Here is a 21,267-nt window from a genome sequence, read left to right on the forward strand (position 1 = left end):
AGCTTCTAGTCTGCTGATGAGCTTCCCCTCTGTGGGTCATAATTATATATTATGAGACAGACTATACTATTTGAAAAGATACTTTTTAATGCCCCAGATCACAAAAACTTATAAAATATCAAAAGAGTACATATAAAATGTGTCACAGAAATAAATGATCACAATACAACATACATCACCAGCACCTAGGTTAACAATAAGAACATGACTTTTATAATTCCCTCTCAAATCCCACCTTTCCCCAACTCTTCAAAGGCAATCCCTATTCTTAACTTACAGTCCTTCCTTGTCCTGATAATTTAACCTCACGAGTATCTTTAACAATCCCTTGTTTATACTTCACTGTTTCTGAACTGCTTATAAGTGGAAAAACCTGACTTGCTTTTTTCTAACACTGTTTCTGAGATTCATCCATATGCTAGGAGATTCGTCCATATGCTTGGATCCATTCATGCATCCAATTCCATTTCACTACTGAATAGTATTCCACTGGCTTAGCAAACCATATTTCTCCACTCTACCCTTAACGAACATTTGGGTTCTTTCTAGGTTTCCATTATTACAAGCAATACTGCTATGACCATTCCTGAACATGTTTACTAGTACGTATGTGCAAGACTATTTATTTAGAGAAGAGGTCAGTTTTTCTGCAAAGGGCCAGATGATAAAGATTTTAGGCTTTTTGAGCCATGCAATGTCTGTTGCAACCACTTAACTCTAGTGTTGCACCATGAAAGCATCTGTAAGAGGTATATAAATGAGTGTGACAATATTCCAAGCTTATTTTTGGACACCAATACTTGAATTTCATATAATTTTCACATTATAAATCACAAAATATTATTTTTTCCCAACCACTTAAAAATGCTAAAAACCATTCTTAACTCATGAGTCATCACACCGACCCCTGATCTAAATAAAGTATATATGTATGGTTGTTAGGTCACACAGTATGCATATTTTCAATATGATCAGATATCACTAATTTGTTTTCCCAGGGTGGCTGAAACCACCCACCAGATGTGAACTGTTATATCACTGGATGTGGTAGATGTGGTATATCACTGACAACACTTACTGTCAGACATTTTTATTTTTGACAATCTGATTTAATTGGTATCTTAATATAGTTTTAATTTGCATTTCCCCACCATCTCTGACATTACTGATCATTCCATTTCCTCTTCTCTAATGTGCCTACTGAAGTCTGGTCCACTACTCTGCTAGATGTGTTGTTTTGTGTTTTTCTTGTTAGCTTGTGAAGATCCTAATGTAGTCTTGTGTGAGTTAAATGTACTGCAATATCTTTTCCCACAGTTTTGAAGACAGGGTCTCCCTCTATTGCCCAGGTTGGAGTGCAGTGGCACAATCATGGCTCACTGAAGCCTCAACCTCCTGGGCTCAATGAATCCTTCCTACTTCAGCCTCCCGAGCTAGGACTACAGGCACACGCCATCATGCCCACCTAATTTTTGTATTTTTTCTTTTGTAGAGAGAGGGTTTCCCCATATTGGCTAGGCTGGTCTCATACTCCTGGGCTCAAGCAATCCTCCCGCCTCAGCCTCCCAAAGTGCTGGGATTATAGGTATGAGCCACCGTCCCCAGCCCTTTTCCCAATGTTAATAAAAAAGAAGTATCTTTGTTTGGGTATGGCGGCTAATGCCTATAGTCTCAACGCTTTGGGAAGCCAAGTTGGGAGGACTGCTTGAGGCCAGAAGTTCAAGAGCAACTTAGGCAACATAGCAAGACCCCCATCTGTAAAAACAAAAAAAGAAGCATCTTTTATGGTTCATATTTTCTGTGTTTTAAGAAAATCTTCTCTATCTAGAAATCATTACAAACAATGTTTTAATATCTAAAAATGTTAAAGGTTTGCTTTTCCCATGTAAGTACGGATTCAATGTCATTCCCTCCTATGGGGATAACCAGTTGTCAAGAACTATTTATGAAAAGCTGTCTTTAAAGGAGTGCAATACCAACTTTGTCACAAGCCAAGTTTGTGGGTTTCCATATTCTCTTCTATTGCTCTACCTCTCCCTATACCATACTGTCATCTTAACTTTTATAGTTTTATACTAATTCTTCATATATGGTGAAAATAAGTCTTCTCACCTATCACAAAGTTTTCAGGAGTGCCTTGGCTACTCCTGACCTGTTAAGTCTTCCTCAAAAATTTTAGAATCAACTTTTCAACCCAAAAAGAAAAGTTGTCATGATTCTGACTAGATTGATATAAAAATATAAATAACTGGAGAGCTCTGCTATCTTTCTAATAGCATCGTCAAATTTATAAAAATATTCTCTCTCTCCATTTATTTATACCTTTCTTAACATCTTCCAATAAAATTTTATAATTTTCTTTTAAAGGTTTAACACAAATTTTGTTACAAAATACTGGTTAGATACTTCATATTTTTTCCTACCTGAAACGGTATCACTTTGTTTATTGTTGATTTATAGAAATGCACCTCTGCTTTTATTTATTGATTTTAAATTCTGCTACCTTGCGAAGATTTCTAGTATTAACATCATATTGAACAAGCAAAGTGACAACAGGCATCCTTGTTTTATTCCTGATCTTAAAGGGTAGGTTTTAATAAGGCAAAAAAAAAAAAAAATGCAGTAGCTATGATTGATCATTTAATTACTTAAAATAATAATACAAATATTGCAAAAGAAATCTAGTAGTTAAGGCCAGGAACGGTGGCTCACGCCTGTAATCCTAACACATTGGGAGGCCGAGGTGGGCGGATCACCCGAGGTCAGGAGTTTGAGACCAGTCTGGCCAACATGGTGAAACCCTGTCTCTACTTAAAACACAAAACCTAGCCAGGCATGGTGGCAGGCGCCTGTAATCCCAGTTACTCGGGAGACTGAGGCAGCAGAATTGCTTGAACCCAGAAGGTGGAGGTTGCAGTGAGCCGAGATCACGCCATAGAACTACACCCTGGGAGACAAGGGCAAGATTTCATCTGACCAAAAAAAAAAAAAAAAAAAAAGAAAGAAATCTAGTAGTTAGAAGTATTTAAATATTTATGGTGGAACAATTCTACAAATCAAACAAGCATAAAGATCACAAAAAGTAAGTTAATGTTGATGGGAAAAAGAGCCGAACTCAAAAGAAGTCTAAGAGAAGTTTAAAATAAAATTCCAAAAATGTTTCCCAAAATGATATCATTACTAAAAATAAATGCATAGCACCTAACTTTTATGTCTACTATATTGTTGTTCCTTTAAAAAACAAAGTTTCACTACAGGTATACCTCGGCTATATTGCAGGTTTGGTTCCTGACTACCAAAATAAAGCAAATATTCAGTAAAATGAGTCATAAATATTTTGGATTCCCAGTACAAATAAAAGTTATGTTGATACTATATAGTAGTGTAAGTACACAACAGCATTGTCTTTAAAAGTAATATACATACCTTAATTTAAAAATTTTACTGCTAAAAAATACTACCAATCATCTTTGCCTTCAGTGAATCGTAACTTTTTTGCTGGTGGAGGGTCTTGCCTTAGTGTTGATGGCTGCTGACTGTTCAGGGTGATTGCTGCTGGAGTGGCTGTCACAATTTCTTAAAATAAGATAAAAATGAACTTTGCCACATCAACTCTCCCTTTCATGAAAGATTTCTCTATAGCATGCAATGCTGTTTGATGGCATCTTACCCAGAGTAGAACTTTTTTCGAAATTGAAGTCAATTCTTTCAAACCCCTTGCCATTGCTTTATCTAGTTAGGTTTATGGAGTATTCTAAATCCTTTGTTGTCATTTCAACTATGTTCATAGCATCTTCACAAGGCGTAGATTCTGTCTCAAGAAACTACTTTCTTTCCCCATCCATAAGTAACTACTCATCCATTCAAGTTTTATCTTAAGGTTGCAGCAATTCAGCCACATCTTCAGGCTCCACTTCTGATTCTAGTCCTCTTGCTATTGCCACCACATCTGCAGTTGAACTGGACTTCTTCCAAACTCCTGTCAATGTTTTGACCTCCTACCATGAACCAGAAATGTTCTTAATGGCATCTAGAACGGTGAAACTCTTTCCTGTTACTTTGCTCAGATCCACCAGAAGAATCACTGTCTGTGGCAGCTATGTGTTGGTCAATGTGGTGGGAAAAATTGTAGAAAGATGCAAACCTTCTTGGAAGGCCGGGAGATTTTATAAAAGCTTCGGAAAAGGATTTGGCTGAAGGCAGCCAGATTCTCTTACCCTGTGCCTGAAAGCTTAGGTTAGATAACAAGGAGATGTAAAGAAACTGATCTAGGTAAGTTAGTTTACTTAGGCCTTGGAACCTTGCCTTTAATCATCTGAGTGCAGGACTGCTCTTGGGGGGGATGACACCATGTTAATTACCCACAAGTATGTTGACTCAAGGCCTTTGTCAATATATCTGTACTAAATAAATGCCTGCAGCACCAGTTTATCATGGCCACGGCTGCTACAACTCCTTACAACACCCTCCCTGGGATCCATGAGCAGCCCCGGTCCCCCAGCCTGCTCTTTCACTGGATACCTGTGTCTGAGTGTGTCGCTTGGTAAGGGTCTGAGGGTCAGACCCAGCAGCTATGGCCTTATGAAATGTATTTCTTAAATAAGACTTGACAGTCAGAATTACTCTTTGATTCATGGGCTGCAGAATAAATGTTGTATTTGCAGGCATGAAAACATTAATCTCATCGTACATTTCCATTACAGCTCTTAGGTAATTAGGTGCATTCTCAATGAAAAGTAATATTTTGAAAGGAATCTTTTTTATTAAGTAGCAAGTCTCAACAGTGGAATTAAATTATTTAATAAACCATGTTGTAAACAGATGTGCTGTCATCCAGCCTTTGTTGTTCCATATATAGAGCAGAGGCAGAAGAGATTTAGTATAATTCTTAAGGGCTCCAGAATTTTCAAAATGGTAACTGAACATTGGCTTCAACTTAAAGTTACTAGTTGCACTATCACCTACTAACAAAGTCAGTCTGTTCTTTGATGCTTTAAAGTCAGGCACTGACTTCTCCTCTCTACCTATGAAAGTCCTAGATGGCATCTTCTTCCAATAGAAGGCTGTTTTGTCTGCACTGAAAATCTGTTGTTTAGTGTAGCCACCTTCACCAACAGTCTTAGTTAGATCTTCTGGATAACTTGCTGCAGCTTCTACATCAGCACTCATTTTTACGTTGTGGAGATGGCTTCTTTCCTTAAACCTCCTGAACCAATCTCTGCTAGCTTCAAACTTTTCTTCTGCAGCTTCCTCACCTCTCTCAGCCTTCACAGAATTGAAGAGTTAAGGCCTTGTTCTTGATTAGGCTTGGCTTAAGGGAACATTGTGGTTGGTTTGATCTATGCAGACTACTAAAACTGTCTTATCAGCAATAAAGCTGTTCTGCTTTCTTATCATTTGTGTGTTCACTGGCGTAGCTTCCTTCAAGAACTCTTCCTTGCCATTCAGAACTTTTCAAATTATATGGCGCAAGAAGCCCAGCTTTTGGCCTATCTCTGCTTTCGACATGCCTTCCTCACTAAGTGTAATCTTTTCTAGCTTTTGATTTAAGTGAGAGACACATAACTCTTCCTTTCACTTGAATGCTTAGAGGCCACTGTAGGGTTATTAATTTGCATCCTTTCAATACTGTTGCTTAGCAGAGTGTGGTGGTATATGTGTTGTATCTTAGGGAACAGGGAGATCCGAGGAGAGTGAGAGAGACAGGCAAACGGCTGGTCAAGGTCAGTGGAGCAGTCAGAAAAGCAGTCACATTTATTGATTAAACTTGCCGTCTTGTATGGGCACAAGTTTGTGGCACTTCAAAATGATTACAATAATAACAACAAAGATCACTAATCAAAAATCACCACAAAAGATATAATAATGAAAACCTCTGAAATACTCTAAGAATTACCAAAATGTGACATAAAGACACAAAGTGAGCAGATGCTGTTGGAAAAATGGTGCCTATGGACTTTTTCTGTGTAGGGTTGCCACAAACTTTCCATTTGTTGGGGAAAAAAAACAAAACAAAACAAAGTAGTATCTGTGAAGTACAATAAAACAAAGCACGATAACATGGACATGCCTGTATTTTTGAGTCACAACTCATTTCATGCTCTCCAGATATTTATTAAGTCTTGGCAAATGATGTTCTTGATACTGCATCAGGTACTACAGGTGGTACAAGCATGAAGGTAATGACCCACATCTAATCACACTGTTAAAACACCAATCTAAGAGACATGTCATTCACATTACAAAAGAGAAATATCAACTAAGGAAACCTGACAGGAAAAGAAACATCAAGATAGGGAAGTTTCTGAAAAGGTTTTACCAGAAAGCAGCATATGATACAAGGTTTTGTTTGTTTAAAGTAAGTTTTTTCTACAGTTATTTTGTTTCTGGCTCTCTTTGACCTAAAACCCTCTAATGGACTTTCCCTGTCCTTAAGACATTCTTTCCCTCTGGTCCACTTTGTTCTAAAGAACACTGTTATTGCAGGACCAATAACTGAGACAGTTCTCACTAAAGAGATTCCAGAGTCAAGTAAGACGAGGATACAGTTTATACTCTATTTGTCCTGGTAGATTCACATTGCATATTGTCCTACTAAAGGGTCTGTAAAGTTCTGCAATAAGGAAAAGTAAGGGAATCTATTTAACTATGTTAACTCAGAATGTCCCATTTTTAAGCATGGGATTGTCCCCATCCTCCTTGTTGTTTTTGTATAACATAAAGCAGGTTTCGACTAGCAATAAATAAAGCAGCAAAGATTGACTCCATATCCTAGAATCAGACATTCTTTTAAAAAAAAAAAAAAACATGGCTGATGTGCTTTCTGCAAAACTGGTATTTCTGCGAATCTGGAAATTCTGTAAAAAAGGATCCCATTGTGTTGTAAAGCCAATCACAAGGAAGACCTTCACAAAGTGAAGGTTAATTTTGAAATAACTGTCTTTAAGTTAATATTTTTGTATTACCCTTCAACATAACACATATCATTATATAATACAAATAGTTGTGGACAAAAATAGGAAATCCAAAAGTCACCCTAAAAGAAAAGAACCTATAAATCCCTAATTTTAAAAAAATCTACAAACTTCTCAGAGAAATAAAATTGGTCAGCTATTTTACTATCAATTATTGTTTCTACGTTTAGAATATCATATTATAAAGACTATATCTAGCATTAAATATTGCATTCAACAAATCCAACAGTATTTCAACTGTGTGAATAGAGTTAACACAGGAGGTCCATTTTACTTAGGTCGTGCTAATCTCTAGCGGATTCCTGGAGTCACGGCAATGACCCTAGCCAAACTCTGAGAACTATGTTCCTGGATTGTTCACAGTCACTTGTTAATGATCTTTTTGTGTGTGCTCCAGGCAGTGAGTCAGGATGTACCAGGCTGTCGGCATTGTTTTAAAGTAATCATTAAGATTTATGATGTGTACCTGGTGTCTGGTGTGGGGTCCCAAGTATCAGTTACCAGAGCTGGTCATATGGTAGGAATGTGCTTATGTGACTAGCTCCCTGTAAGAACTCTAGACTGTAACACTTGTGTGCTTCTCTGGCTAGAGACATCTTGCATGTGTCTCTATCACTCACTGCTGGAGAGAAAAGCATGTCCCTGTGATTCTCACAGAGAGAGGACTTGGAAGCCTATGCCTACCCTCTCTACCATTTACCTTCTTCCTGCATTGTATCCTTTGCTGTAATAAACCTGAGTCATGAGAACAACTTTATGTTGCGTGCATCCTTCCAGAAAATCAGTGGCAACTGGGACCTCTCCACCCTCCACAAAACAGATTCCATTAAAGAATTTAGTTTGTCATCATACCTACTTTTCTCATTACTTGTCAGAAGCTGAATGATCATAATCACAACTTCTTCAAATGAATAAATCAGCATAGAGGAAAAAAGTTAACAGGCGTAAGACTGCTATCCTTAGAAGGACTTGGTTGTCGAGATTGGCCCTTGGCTGGCATGTGGACGCTTGAATGGTGAACAGTTCCCTACACTGATATAAAACTTTCCCTAAATGATAAGTGTGATTCACTGTGCCTAAACTTTAGAAACAACATTGTATAAACACCTGCTTTCCTTCTGGGAATCTGGAATTTTGGTATGTGCTAGGCAGAAGATGCCTACATGACCAGCCTCAACAAAAATCTTGGGCACTGACTCTCTAATGAGGTTCCCTAGTAGACAACATTTCACACATGTTGTCACGATTCATTGCTGGAGGAATTATGTACATCCTGTGTGACGCCACACGGAGAGGAGTCTTGGAAGCCTGTGCCTGTTTTCCTCTGAACTTCACCCCGTGCACCTTTTTCCTGTGCTGTAATAAATCTTAGCTGTTAGTACAACTGTATGCTGGATCGTGTGAGTCCTTCTAGCCAATCACTGAACCTGGGGTGGGTCTTGGGAACCCATACAAAATCAGCATATTAAGACAGAAGTAAGTGACTATTAGGCCAAATGCTGAAATTTAAATATGAGTTCAAATTTCAGTTCCAACACTTATTAGTTATGTGACTCCTCGCAATGTTACTATATTTGCAAAAACCTGAGCCTCTTCATTCCTTTAATGAGAAAAACATATCTTCCTTATAGTCCCATTGCACTAAACTAAATGAGAAAATGAACAACACATTCGTACATGACAGTACACACTTGGTAAATTTTAAATGGTATTATTTCTAGAGGCACCTTCTCAGATTAAATAAACAATGGAGAGCCTTTCTCATGTATACTTATGCAACAAGAACTCAAATGGTCATTTGGAACACTGCAAAGCAAAGCTCATAGACAAACTTTCACCCTGTATCTTCAACACTGGCTCTGGGAATGATTTCCAGATCACATGACAGGATTACTGGGTAAGTCCAAGCAGGTTAAATCCTATATAACATTTTCAATTTCTGAACCTGGTCCTTATTTAGCCTTCAGATTGACCTCCCTAATCAGAAGTGTGTATACTAATTAATTAGTATTGGGACTATGCTTTATTGTTACATTTCTCAAATTACTAAACTGGGATTTTAGTACAAGCCATTCTCTTGTTTGTTATGAGGCATAAAGTCCAATCAACATAATTTTTAAAACCTAAGAAGCTAGCTGTAAGATCAAACCCTAATGTAAGGGAAGGAGAGCCCTAAAGTCATTCACTCCCAACTATCAACTTACCCCAAAGTGGTTTTTCAAATGAATTCATATCCCAAATCCACATGTCCCACATCTCCTGTTGAAAAATAAAGTCCTAAAATCAGTTTGTCTCAGAATAACTCTATTCTCCCCCCTTAGTCAGCACTGTGGGAGACACTGTTCCTTATCCCATCCTGACATTTTTCATTGCATTGGACCCCCAGCTGAATTCAAGTGATTATTCTCTGCTAGGTCACCTATTCCTGACTGGCCCAAGCCAACCACGGTCATTCCATTCCTCTAGCTAATACAAGTGACCAAATCCTGACTGATGGGACCCAAAGGGAGGTCTGCTAGGAAGCATTCAGAAAAAGTTATATCTCTCATAGAGATGTTGAAGGAGAAACTACACTTTTCAACCTTTGGTTACTGTTGGAGAGTACAGAAGTAGTGTATGCTTAGAAGTAATGTAACCATCTTGAGGCCATGAAGGAAGTCATCACCAACATGCCATCACTGACATGCTGAGGATGACAAATTGAAAAAATGGAGAGCACACCAGATGCTCATGATTTCATGGAGCCAGACCAACCCTAAGACCAGACCTCCCCACGTCTGAACTTCTTGTTATGCAAGATGATAAAGCCCTCACTGATTTAACTGCTACTACAGTGGGTATTCTGCTACTACAGTGAAAAGCATCCTGATACACCAATCTACAACTACAATTACTGATTTATATAGGTATACATCCTGTCAAGAAAAAAATGAAGATACAAATCAGTGGAGGACCTAAATTAAGGACTCTACTTTTACAGGAGACTGCAAAGAAGCAGAACTTCAACATAAACTTTAAGAGCTACAAACTAGAACCTGGTATATGACCTGCTCATCTCAGACATGGCATTACTTAGTCTATCACAGAATCACATATCCCTAATTCACTCAAACTTTCTCCAATATGTGCAAAACACTACACTAAGCAGTCTGATGCACACAAACATAAAAAATGTTCAGTCCCTATCCTCAACGAGCTTGCAATATAGAAGGAGAGATAATAAAGTGAGTTTGCATGTCATTTCACAACTTAAATCTTTGCAAAAGATGCTAAGAGTTGTGATGGGCTATAGTGCACAAAAAAGAGAAACTGGTGGGGAGAATGACTGGAGAATTGGTATGAGTCAGGAAAGGCAAAATAATATCTCAAGTCAACAAAATAGTGTGAGTTAAAATAGGGAGGCAAGAAATTGCAGGGAATGTCTGGGGAACAGCAAACAGAAGAATTAATTGGGAGATATAACTAAAGGGGTGTGTTCAGAACAAAGGAAATCTTAATTGTCATGCTAAGGAGTATGAAGAGCAAAGGCCAGGTAAGTCATTAATTTCTTCTCATATTTTAATTTTTAATCGCACGAAGATGAATGCCAGATCATTACAACAGAACACTGTGTTAGAGTTTCAGAAAAATATGCATCTTTTCCCCACTCTGAACTCAGACACAGGAAAATACATCGCCTACCAGGGGAACAGTGTCTGGGAAGTAAAGGATCCAGCAGGAACTTCCTCCAGGCCAGGGGCCCATGTTATTTTCTGGTCATGGAATCCCCCAAATCTCTAAGATTTTCTATATGTTTTTGATATAACACCAACCTCTCCAATTATCATTCTATTCGTTCTTCTTTCCTTTACCATCTTCTGCACAAGAAATCTTTATTCTCTATCCCTAAGGCAAGTCTTCACTTCAGCGAAACCGTCTGTTAATCAAGTCCCTGTAATGTCCTACCTAGCAACACAAGTCTCTTTCTCAGCTTCATTCTACTTGATATCTTAGCCATCTTAAATTATTTTTTAGCATAGACAGGCTATAAATAAAATAAAGCCTCTTCTCTTGGCTCCCAGGGTCATTTCTTGTTCTACTTTTCTGACCACGCTTTGAAGTCTTCTTTATTGGCTCCCCACTCTTCTCCGGATCTGTTCTCAAGCCCCCTGACACTATACACATCCTCCCTGGGAAGTTCATCAGTGGCACAGCTTCACCCGCCATGTGCCAGTGGCTTCCATATCTGTATCTTTTCCCCAGGACTCTTTGGTTAGATTGTAAACATGCCCAGCATGGGAATTATGTTTTTCATACTTGAGCCCTAAAGATGTTATGAAATGTCTGAAGAGAGCAGAAACTCATCTACAAGACAGCATCTCCACCCCCAATGTTATTCTTTATTTTTTCCTAATGCTTTACTTTCCACTGTAGCACCAACTACTAACTTACATCAAAATGTATCTTAATTAATTTATTATCTTGTAAGCTGCAAAATGACAGGAGCTTTATGTTGTTTAATGTTATTACTACATCATCTGGAACAGTACTTGGCACAAGATAGAAGAGTTCAATAATTATTTAGTAAATAAATAAAAATGCCAGAAAACAGTATCATGTGAGAAGGAAGAAAGGCAATTGAAATGAAAGCATTTTAAGGTCGTTGTATTTAGGGATAGGGTAGAAAGATTAATTTTAGCTTTTTTAAAGAGCAAATATGTTGACAATTAAAAGATAACAATGAGTTAAATAAAAACAGAATGTGTAAGTTAAAAATCAAAGTTGAAAAAGGAGGAAATAGAAAATCAATCACTTTAAATGAGAAAGGAATTTAAAATAATAGACAAACCACACCTATAGACAGCACAAATGGTAGAAATAAAACCCAAAACATCAGTTATTAAAATTAAGACAAAATGACTACATATATCTAAATTGTCAAATTGGATTAAAAAAAAAAACAAGCTAAATGCTATTTACGAAACAAACACCAAAAACATAAGGATTCAGAAAAGCTGAAAGTGAAAGCATGAGAGACTTACACACAGAAAAGTAGAGGAGCTTATTCTAGACTAACCTACTCACAAATAACGGCAGTTACCAGCCTACACTGTGCAGAGTTACTGAAACTCAAGAAGGAAGTCACAATCATATTGGCTTGAAGCATCAAAGGATGAGGTCTGGAACTAGCAGGCAACTGGAAAGTGAGGGAGGAAATACTAGAAAAGTAAGAACCCTAAAATATGTATGTAAACTTCACTACCATCTTTAGTTGGACTTTGAATCATACAACACAGGGCAGACTCCAGAGGCTCCAAAGAAAAGGAACATTTAGATGGCTGAAAGAACTGAACAGAGGTATCCATGATGTTGCCCAATGCTAGGGAGGCAGAGTTCGGAGTTTAAATCTAGCCAGCAAGGAATCAATATTCATTAAGAGAAGAAAGAACTGAGGGTCAAAAAAAAACAAAAAACAAAAAACAAAAAAAAAAAACCATATTATCCACAATATCCAGTCTACAAAAAATTACTAGGCATGAAAATAAACAGAAAAGTTGAGTCAAAAAAGCAGTCAATGGTATTGAACAGATGATGATCCAGATGTGGAAATCAGTTGGCAAGGACTATAATGTACCTACTATAAATATGTTCAAGAAATTAATAATGAACAGAGGAAACTCTTATCAAACAAATTAAAACTATAAAAGAAGAACTACACAGAATCACGTAAAACACAAAAATATAAAGTCTGAAATGGGAAATTCACTTGATGGGATTACAGCAGATTATAAACAACAGAATACAGGGTTAGTCAATGTAAAGGCAGATCAAAAGAAATTATCCCATCTGAAGAGGAAAGAAAAATCTTTAATGAACAGAGCCTCAGTGAGCTGTGGTATAGCAAAAAATTTAACATATGTGAAATCAGAGTTGCAAAAGGAGAGAACAGAGGAAACAGGACAAAGAAAACTACATGGAAAAAAAAAACCTTGATAATGGCCACATTTGGGGAAGAACAAAATTTCAAGTCTAAGTCCAGTGAAACCTAAGCAGATAAATACAAAGAAAACCACAACCACAGCACATCTTGTTTAAGCTGCTGAAAACCAAAGATAGAGAGAAAATATTCAAAGCATCCACAGGGAAAAAAAATTATGTACAGGAAAAAAAAAAAAAAAAGGATGACTTCTCATTATACGTAGCGAAGACATTTTTAAGTAAAGAAATGTCAAAACAAATTATCTCTCACAGATGTGTACCATAAGAAATGCTAAAGGAAGTTCTTCAGGTAAAAGGGAAATGACACAAGATGGAAACTCAGATCTGTGAGAAAGAACGAAGAACACCAGAAACGGTAAATATATGAATAAATATAAAAGCCTGATTTCGTCCCTCTTCATTTCTTAAAGTTGTATAACCAATTAAAACAAAAGTTATAATTCTGTGTTGTACAACTTATATGAAGATGTGAAAGATGACAAGATTAGAACAAAGAAAGGAGGTGTAGGTAAGAGGAACTATAATATATAGCTGTAAACAACTTACACATTATATAAAATAGTAAAACTCAGCAGTCCTTTATGACACTTAAAACGAAAGAACTCATGGAAAACTAGAAATAAGAATTTGGTTAACTTGACAAAAGATATCTGCCCCAAATCTACAGTTAAAAAAACTACTCACTGTTAAAGTTAGGAAAAAGACAAAGATAAATGTCTTCTATTACTTCTTCCTGTCAAAAATGTACTAGAGACCCTATCTAGCACAGTACAATAAGGAAAAAAAAAAAAAAGATTTAGAATCAGAAAGAAGAAAACGAACAAAAAATAAAAGAAAATCCAAGAAAATAAAGACAATTCAGCAAGGTTGCTGGATACAAGATGAACATACAAAATTCGATTAAAGTCTTCTGTACCAATAACAACTAGAAAATTGTTAAGCCAGGTGCTTTGGCTCATGCCTGTAATCCCAACACTTTGGAGGCTGAGGCAGGAGTACTGTTTGAGTCCAGGAGTTCGAGACCAGCCTGGGCAACACAGGGAGACCCTGTCTCTACAAAAAATACAGAAGTTAGCCAGGCACGGTGGCACATGCTTGTAGTCCCAGCTACTTGGGAGGTTGAGGGGGGAAAATTGCTTGACCCTAGGAAGTCGAAGCTGCAGTGAGCTGTGACTATGCCACTGCACTCCAGCCTCTGTGACAGAGATCCTATCTCTTAATGAAAAATAATAATAATAATAATAAAAGAAAAAGAAGAAAATTGCTTAGAAAGATCTATCAAAAAATTAAGGAATATTATCCTTACGTGTGGAAGGTTTTCTATAGTAAAGAAAAAACTATCTTTATATTAATCTGTGTACTTACTATAGTTCCAATCAAAATCTCAATATAGTTTTTTAAATAGAACTTTAAAAGTAGATCCCAAAATTACATGGAAGAGGAAAGCCAAGAAAGCCATTACAATTTTCAACAACAAGGTGAGAGAACTCTGTCTACCATACATCGAGATATGGTAACTACATCAGTGTGATATGCAGGCAGACAAAGATGAAAAGACCAATGAACACAAGACAGCCCAGAATCAGACCCACATGAATATGCAAACTTCATATATGACAGAGATGGCACTATAAATCCATGTGAAAGGGGGGGCTATTCAGTAAATGTTCATTCATATGTAAAATTCCTACCTCATACCATACAAAAAAAACATTTTAAAGGTTTAAAGGCATAAATCTCTAACACTCTAAACTACAGGCAACTACTGTCACATCATTACATCAGAAGAATTTCTTAAGCAATATTCAAAAAGCACAAGCCACAAAAGAATGAATAATTTCTACTACATAAAAATTAAAATTTTTGATATAACCAAAGACATCGTAAGATATGCGAAAGCCTGGGAAGAAATATTCATAATACAGATAATGAACAAAAGATTAGTATCCAAATGTATTAAAAACTTCTACAAACCAAAACAAACAACAGGCCAATTGCGGTGGTTCACGTCTATAATCCCAGCACTGTAGGAGGCCAAGGCAGGAGGATCACTTGAACCCAGAAGTTCGAGACCAGCGTGGGCAACATAGGAAGACCCCATCTCTACAAAAAGCAAAAAGTAAAAAAAAAAAAAAAAAAAATTAGCCAGGTGTGTTGACATGCACCTGTAGTCCCAGTTATTTGGGAGGCTGAGGTCGGGGGATCACTTGGGCCTGGAAGGCTGAGGCTACAGTGAGCTCTGATCCCACTACTGCACTCCAGCCTGGGCAACAGAGCGAGACTTTGTCTCTAAAAAATAAATAAATAAATAAATAAAACAAAGACACACACAATTGAAAAATGGCCAAAAGATATGTATGGGCAAATCACAGACAAAGAATCATAAACACGGAACATATAAGACAAGATATAAAAATATGCTCAATCTCCGTAGTACTCAGGAAAATGAATGTGACCTCATCAAACCGGCAAAAACACAACTAGTAAGAAACAAGGAAATGGGACACTCACACACTGTTGTTCCAAGTGTAATTTGGCACAGCCACTTTGTAGAGCAATCTGGCAATATTATCTCATAAATATCTCATAAAGCTGAAGAAAGCACTACCCTCTCACTCACTAATTTCACTTCTAGCTGCAGTCCCTGGAGAAACTCTTACACATGAGTATAAAGAGAAATGACTGCAGGATTGTTGACAACGGCAAAAAAAAAAAAGTAACAACCTAAATGTACACATGAACTATATAATAGATTACTATATAGCAAGAAAAACAAACTAGAATTATGTGCATCACTATCAGTAAACAATGTTGAATGAGACAAAAGCAATTTGCAGAATATGTACAGTATGTTCCATTAATATACAGCTTTAAAACATATTAAAATGAAACAGACTGCTTATGGACACAAACATTGTAGAAAATAATATGCACGAGAATAATTTACCAAATTCTTACTAGTGGTTGTTTCTGAGGAGAGAGGGATGGAAGGACTTCAACTATATCAGAAATTATTTTATATAAAAGATCTAAATTGTGGCAGACTGCTAGTTGTTCATTCAATATTTTCCTCTTCTTTTTTTTACAAATCAAACTGCTGTATTACTAAAAGTGACAATTTACATCTTCTGGCCTGCCTTGAAGATTAGGGTGGCCAATATCAGAAATCACTGGGTGGAAATATGGGAAAGATTTTAAAGGGACCAACTTCACGGAGAGAAGGGCCCTTCTGCCCTCACCCCTCCTTGATTCTGCTGCCTGGAAAACAAACACAACAGATGGAGTTGCAAGGACCTTCTTTGCAACCAGGAGATACCCCGGAGAAGGCAAGTCATAAGCTAAAGAATGCAAAACAGAAAGATAAAAGGAGCTAGGTCTTTGGTGACCACATAGCTGCCATTTCCTGAGAGGAAAAAACCTCTACCTTGTTTAAAGCACCTTTTTTGTGGGGGAAGAGGGAATACAGGGACCTTTTCCATGCTGCCAAACCTAATGCTAACAAACACAGAAGGAAATCAGTCAAAACAGAAAAATAAGACAACACATAGGGGAGAGGTGGCTTCATGGCTTATTCCTTATCGTCTGCTAATGGTACTTTTGTATAGGCTTTACATTTTTTATTTCAAAAAACCTTTTACTTTCTAAACTTTAAACAGAGATTCTTAAATGTTACCCACAAACAAGTGTTGGTCCATAGATCAAGTTAAAAAGCAAAGACAACATGTATACTCTATGAGGTGGCCCACCAGAGTGGATAAAGAATTCACTAGAAGTTTGCCAATGACACTACTGAGTGCAGACAGTTACTACACTGTTGTCATCAGTACTGCCACTGCCAGTTTGGATAACAAACAAGACTGTATGATCCCACAGTCTCTTGGCGCTGCACTACGGATGAGAAAGACCAAAAACAATTTGCAGACTAAATGGAAATCTCTGTTGTCACTCCCTTTTCCCAATTTTCTTTTTTTTTTCCATGCATTCCCCAGAGCTCAGTGCCATACTTTTCCTCCTCCACAACTGGATCATCTGTGAGGAGAAAAAGAAGAAAAAAAATCTCAAAAAACAGTAGTACCCTTAGATGAAATTTTTTTTTTACATTTGTATGCATGAAGGTTCCTTTGAGAACTACTTTCCTTAATACACTGTTTGATGTTACTTGGTTACTGACAAGCGACTTTTGAGATCTAGAAAGTTTTCAGATTTGCTAAACAGACCAAATAAAAACCAAAACTTGAGTTAGGGCAGATTTTAGACTTTTGGCCCTAATAATAGCCTGAAATATTTAGTTACCATTGAAAAAACAAAACAAAACACCTTTTCATTTATTAGCATGTTACAGAAAGACAGTGTTCTGGTTAGTCACAAATTCTACCTTACAGATTTATCACAGGTATCACACACCGCAAAACAACCATACCCTTCCTTTTTCCCTTAACTAATCAGTGATTTGGTGTATCAGTTTTTGAGTTGCTGTTTTTTCTAACTTGGTTTCTCTCTTACTAGTCTCTCCCTAATGTCATTTAACTTCTCTTAGTTTATAGCGTTACTGGTTGTTCTGCATTCTTGCCTGCTGATTTTCCTGTGAAAAGCTATTCTCTGCCTCCCTCCTTCAATTCGGTCTGCCCTGTAGTCTCAGACTGCTTCTGCATTGCTATCAGTTAAGATCCATTCCAGGGGATAATCTCTAGTGTCTTTTCTTGATATTTGTTTCAGCTCTTTAGGGGGCTGATTATAGGATTTGGTTCCCGCTCTCAGAACAAACAAACAAACAAAACCAGTGCAGTACAATTAAGTTGACATCTTAACAATGTAATAGGAAAGTTAAGTAAACTGTTGGGAAAAAAAACCCTCTGAAATAAACCTGCTATTTAATTCACATCAATAACTCAAACATTTCTTCTGTATTATTTTTTAAAATTCTAATTATCAAAACTGTATTCTACTAAACCCTCTAATCACTTGAGCTATCTCTCCTTTCTTTTTAAATACACTAAACAGTTACACATGTTTGTCTTTATTACCTATAATGTAACGAAAAGATAAATTTTTTGCAGATGTCATTTCTCCACTTGAGCTTTAGAGAATTTAAAAATTAAGTTCATCCAGGAGCAGTCTTTTTCAAACACACGTTACAGTCTAGTCTCAAACTTCCTTCTTGAGACCCTAACCATAAATTCAAGAGGAATAACTAAAAAATTTTACAGATATATTTAAACTATTTAAATATACCAAAGAACATATACTTTTTAATGAATACAAGATTATTTTACAGGTTTAGACTGCATTTAATGTAAATAATGTAAAATTATGATGAATGAAAATGATGTAAAATTATTTTCCTAACAGTACTGCACATAATGCTATCTCATTGCACAAGAAAGATCAGAAAACAGTTAACAGTTTTGCATTTTGCTGTGCTGTTAACTGCAGTAGTGCTCTCTATACATGTTAAGTGCTTGGCTATCAAAAAAAAAAAAAAAAAAAAAAAAAAGAACAGCAAAGCAGTCTTAAAAGATGACACCTTTACCTGCTAGAGCAAAGTTAATGGTTTCATTACAAAGAACCCTAACCTGAAGAAAGAGTTATCACAAAGAAAAGAAGAAAAGGAGAGAAATAATTTTTAAAATAGGTATTGTTTTATTTCTTTTTAAGGAAAGCTTTTTTTAAAAAAACTAAATGTACTATGTTGATCTTGTTTGAGTTCTGAATCTACAAATCAACTTAAAAAGAAACTTCAGGGACCACTGAGGAAATACCATTATGAACTGGGTTATAGATGCTACTAAAAAATCACTGTTAATTAGGAATGATAGTAGCATTGTGGTCATATTCAAAATGTTCTCATTTTAAAGGATCTGTACTGAAGGAGGTTAGAGGTAAAATGACATGATGATCTCTACTGCTTTAAAATACTTGGGCTTGAGAGCAGGGGAGTGAGGGTAGATTGAGAGGTGGAGCACAAGTGGGAAAATGTGTTTGCTGAATGTGGAGGATGGATACAGGTTTAAGGGGACTCGTTTCACTGTTCTGTCTACTTTTATATAAGAATTTCTCAGAATACGATGTTAAAACAAAGAAGTAACTTTTAAACTTGTCTCAGAGAGCTAAAAGCTAAATTAGGATTATCAGTGGATTTAACATCTTACTTTGGCAGGCCAAATACTGCATACACTGGTGTTCTGTGAACAAAATCAAGGCATATAGTAGACATTTGTTCAGTTAACAAGCTTGGTAAGTGCCCTACTATATGCCAAGCATTTTACCAGACCATATGAGAACAAAGATGAGTTATACAATGTCACTGTCTTCAGGGAGGAAATGGTCAATATAAATACCTGTAATAAATGATTCTTGGTGGTGTGAGAGAAGAGCCTAGAGAAGAGTAGCCACAGACAGGAAATGGAGGGGGGAGCTGTCTGAATGTCTGCAATGTGCGGCTTGCATTACATTCACCCATCACTGCTGCTCAAATGGGGAAGGAACTACTCATAAAGTTTTGTTTGTTTTCACACCACATCTCACTCCGGCATAAATGAGTCAGGATCTATGGTTACAAGGTTCCTCGGTGGATGATTAGGCATTACAGAGAGAATTTTATCGTAATAACAACCCTTTCAAGTGGGTTTTATCTTCGTTTTCAGTTGAGGAAGCTGAAGAGTCAGAAGTTTGAGGGGTGGATCATACTAGAGGACTGGAAGGTCTGAGAACTCACGAAATGTGAAGAGTGGTGCCAATACAAAGGAGGACAGAGCTCTGAAAAAGGAGTCCGGGATGATGCTAACTGCCACAGAGAAAGATTACGTGGCACTGGAAGCTGTTTCTGCCAAGTATTCAGCAAGCTACCATGAACGTGGAGATTTAAACACAACACTAAAACACTAGCAGGTTTTTACAACCTGTGCTAAGCAAAAGAAATCAAACATTACTCGAGACTTCAGGTGAGGATATTTCAAGTCTTAGTACTTCTCATTAGCCATATGCAATGCAGGTCAGACAAAAAAAAAAAAAAAAACAGTTTCCAAAGCAATAACGGCTATATTTCTTTTAATAGAGATATAAATTAAAGAGGAGAATAAAAGCATAACAACAATTACCAAGCACTTACTGTGTGCTGAGCACTTTGATGGGCACTGTCTAACAATCCTCCCAACAACCCAGTAAGCCAGGTACTATCATGTGCCCCATCTTACAGACAGGAAAACTGACACTTTAAAAAGTTAGGTAATTTGGCCAGCGTCACATAGACTATAAACATCAAGGCCAGAATTCAAAATTAGTCATGTCCCAGCAACTATGAGGAAACCCACAAACCTGTATCCTTTACCTTGTCTACCTCTGCAATTTACATATATTAAATCATATTATAATGTATTCTTCTGCGACCTTTTAAATCCAACATTATGTTTTTAAGACTCATCCATATTGATGTAGTTCACTAACTTTGGTGTCATAGAGCAAGGGCTGGCAAACTAGTATTTTTGTAAATAAAATTTTATGGGAATGCAGACACTCTCATTGATTTATGTATGGTTTTTCAGCTGCTTCTGCACTACAACATCAAAGTTGTTGGCCTTTACAGAGACTGTATGGCCTGCAAAGGCTAAAATACTTAAAATACTTACTATCTGGCCCTTTACAGAAAAGTTTGCCAACCTCTGCCATGGAGTAGTGCGGTGGTATACTTGACAATGTCCAATTTTTACAATTTTGTCAATGTAGCTTTAATTTGTATTTCCCTGAAAACAACACTGGCTATTCATTTTTCTCCTAAGAAACAGTTCTTGCTTTCTTTTGCCGTTAACTGTTTTCACACTTACGTATGTATGGGTACTGACAAAAGGGTGTGTGCATTACTGTGACTTTAAAAATCCTTGTCCTTTGTATGAGAAATATCTTCTACTTGCGTATTTGTGACTAGTCTTTACACTCTCCTTTTCGTGTACAAAAAACCCAAGAGATCTTAATTTTAGTACAGCCAAATTAATAAACCTTTTCCTTCAACAATTGTGCTTTCGGTTTCCAAAGCCTGAGGTCTAAAATACTCTCTAATATTTTCATCTGAAGGCTTAAGTTTTGCCTTTCACAATCTAGTCTTTAATCCATCTGAAATTGTTTATTTCTAATACAGTGTTACCATTTTTTAAAATGTGGCTAATAATCTCAACACCATTTAAAGAGTATTCCATTTCCTTGATTTGTAACATTAGCTCTCTCATGTATTAGGTTTCCATGTACTTAGAGTTCTGGTTTTTGCCTTAATTTCCTTCCATTATCTATTTGTCTATGCTTGTCCAAATATTACACCATCTCA

General features: G+C 36.8%; 1 protein-coding gene across 1 annotated transcript in view; it reads right to left on the bottom strand.

Annotated features, from left to right (window-relative positions):
- Nucleotides 1–11,661, bottom strand: part of GALNT1 (polypeptide N-acetylgalactosaminyltransferase 1) — an 80,713-nt gene extending 69,052 nt beyond the window's left edge. Inside the window, exon 1 of the mRNA XM_050767258.1 lies at nt 9,179–11,661. The gene's annotated coding sequence lies outside the window, so the exon portion shown is untranslated. The remainder of the gene's footprint in view (nt 1–9,178) is intronic.
- Nucleotides 11,662–21,267: the final 9,606 nt, after the last annotated feature.

Source organism: Macaca thibetana, chromosome 18 (genome assembly GCF_024542745.1).
Source record: "Macaca thibetana thibetana isolate TM-01 chromosome 18, ASM2454274v1, whole genome shotgun sequence".
Classification (NCBI taxonomy): Eukaryota; Metazoa; Chordata; class Mammalia; order Primates; family Cercopithecidae; genus Macaca; species Macaca thibetana.